We start from the raw sequence: 3178 nt of genomic DNA, 5'->3' as shown, positions 1-3178 counted from the left end.
ACAGGTGGGACTATGGTGGCAGGAAAGGGACCATGATTGGGACATACACATTATGTTAGGTAGAAGAAAGGGCTTATAAGATTGGTCCAGGGTCTCCCGACCAAGGTAGTCAGGATGAGACTCATAGGGTATGATTTGTGACCAGGTGATCCCCTGTACTTCCCCCAGTAAGGTAACCTCCATCAAAGATGGACCCAGGCAAGCCCCTAAGAGAGTGCCTTTCACTGGGCTGGCTTGGAGAGGACTGGAGGTAAATCCATTTTCCAAGGCACTCTATCCAAGGGTAAGATGATCTCCATCCTTGGTTATTGATCAGAAATAATCCAATGAATGCTTAATCTACTTGAGGATTCTACACATGGGTTTTGGGCTGTTATTGTCATCATAGCACTTGGGAAACGAGGGTGCTCAGAGTTTAAGCTCTAATAAAATATAAAGAAGAAAAGACGCAACATAGAGGCCCGATCGAATGAACAGAGCCCTGCCTCAAAGCTGCTTGTGCCCTTGGATTGAGGGCTGGAGTGCTTGGATGGAAGAGGGAGCAGAGAATGATCCTTTGGGGAAACACCTGATTTATTGGGTAGCTAATCGAAAGGGACCCAGAATCACCATAGATTTAGAACCTTGATGCCCTCCTTACATAGATTGTTTTGAACTGTTGGGCTTACATCTGTAAGCATTGCTACAGGAAGACATCCACCCCCAAGCAATCCTCATGCTCAGTGCAAACAGAGCTTAATCCATTGGGAGATCAAATTGTGCAGGGCAACCACTCATAGGTTGTGGCTCACAGTGGAACTGTACTCAGACTCCTCATATTGACCAAGTCTTGAGTTCTGTATCATTGGAAAAATTGTTGTTATCAATACAATTGTTGTTGTCAATACAATCTTATACCCCAGGGGGATGAATGACCAATGTTTTTCTTTTTCGTTCCTTTGGGTTTTTGTTTTCCTGCCTTTTTAGTTGTTGCTGGTGGTGTTTGGTTGGTTATTTGCTACTGTTGATGGTCTTACGGGGTTTTGGTTTTGTCATAATATGATGGATTCTGAACTCCCACTTAACTCTAGCCCTAATCCAAAACAGTTCTGATAGCAAGGCCCAGCTCCATATTCACCTTCATAAAATGATCACTGAAGATATAGGTGCTACAGCAAAGTGTAATGAAGAAAGAAGATGGTGCCTGGTTATCAGTCAGAACAGTGTCTGGAGTCTTAAAAGCTTGTATTCAAACAAGCAGCCATCTAGGCAAGAAGTCTACTAAGTCCATATGGAAGAAGCACACCAGCTTGTGCGATACAATGATGACAATAACAAAACTCAAATATGAAGAAAAAGTGTCAGAGCTAAAATTATGAATATCCAATTGGTAGAAGGCTATGGAGGGCAGTGGGAGCCCAAAGCCCATGTACAGAGTTAGATTAGATTAAGCCACTGGCAGACCCCCCACTAGCCACAGGCAAGGAACTTGAACAGTTTTACTATCAGACAGAGATTATTGTAAACTTGAAGAGGCTAGATCAAACTTGATACTTGGTCAGTGGACCTCCCTCTTGACTCAACCAGAAAATTTTTAAACAATCTTATTGGGCATGTAATTCACAACTCAATAGTTCTATTATATTAAGTAGAGTTGTACAATCACTACCCCAATCAATATTAGAACATTTTCTTTTCACTCTTATTAGCTCCCTATTTCCCCGCAGCCTTCTTTGCCACACCCGCAAGAAACCATTAATCCAGTTATTGTCTACAGATTTTTCCATCCTGTATTGCATGTACAGAAATATATACCCAAACAAAACAAAACCTAACAACAAAGTAAAAGACAGACAAACCGCTACAAAAAATAAATCAGAATATATGAATAACTAGAAGAAATTTAAAATGAGTAAAAATGGAGATGAGTCTATTAAGTTTTAACCGAACTGCATGCACAATACCTAGCTGGAATTTGTTCTAGGCTCAAGTATTTCTTGCTTGTTCTATGACAAAAAGTTTTCCCTGACTTTTTAAAATATTGATGGTGGTCTTCTTTTTCTTATTTATTTTTTGTATTTTTATAACATTGTTATTATGTTATTCTGTCAGTTTATTTTGTTTTTTATTGTTTCTGTTGGGTTTCCGAGTTTGTGAGGAACAGAAGAAGTAGATGCATAGCGACAATAATAACTAATACAAGGATGTATGGGGGGTGTAGGGAATGAAAATAGAAGAGGTTAAGGAATTTGGGGAGCAAAAATGAATTCAGGAGGGGGGAGGAAGCACTAGATCTGATTGTGATTTTATATATACACAATTCATTTTTAAAGTGATTTAACCATGGAAGTGTATTATATGGGTATACTATATCAAGAAAACAACTAAATAGGGAACCAGTGGAGAGGTCTGGGGGGCCGGCCCTAATCCCAACTACTAAGTGGACACCTGCCCCTCCCACCAGAAGAATGTATTTCAAAAGACGGCATTGAATCTACAGCTCCAGGAGAGGGACATGACTGATCGGAGCACACAAGAGCAGATGAAGGGGGGAGGAGAGAGTGGAGTACATCCTGGCCCACCAGGCCTTGAAGATGATGATCCCAATTAAAGCAGCCAGTCGACAGAGAGGACCACATGGCCATCCCACTATGAGACATGACACCCCTCACTGACCCATAGCCCTACAGGGGACAACACTAGAGACACAGTGTGAGAATTGCGCCCGATCCCCGGACCAAGGCAAAGAACTGGGGGAGTGCAGCAGAACAGCAAGGGAATGGAGTGGCGAGGTCCCCAGGGAATGCTGAAGGTGGACTTTGGGGCTAGGGAGTGGTACCCCAACAGACTGGACTGGAAAACACTCCTAAAGGCCAACAAACGATCCTTGAACTAACTACAAGCTTTTCTTTCTTGTTGTGTTTTTGGTTTTTTGTCATTGGTTTGTTGTTCTTTTGTTGTATATTGTTACTTGGTTTTGTTCTGTCTTGTTTTTGTGCATGTTATTATCTCCGCAGGCCTGTCTAAATAAGATAGGCTGGATGAACAATCGAGGAGAAAACAACAGGACCGACAGCTCCAGGGGGGCATGGGAGAGGAGGAGGGGTAGGAAGTGGTGTAAACAAAACCAGGGACAAGGGAACAATAAGTGATCCAAATAGGTGGTGAGGAGGGTGTGGGAGGCCTGGTAAGGCATGAT

This window comes from Tenrec ecaudatus, chromosome X (genome assembly GCF_050624435.1).
Source record: "Tenrec ecaudatus isolate mTenEca1 chromosome X, mTenEca1.hap1, whole genome shotgun sequence".
NCBI classification, from domain to species: Eukaryota; Metazoa; Chordata; class Mammalia; order Afrosoricida; family Tenrecidae; genus Tenrec; species Tenrec ecaudatus.
Note: the sequence above shows the minus strand (reverse complement) of the source record.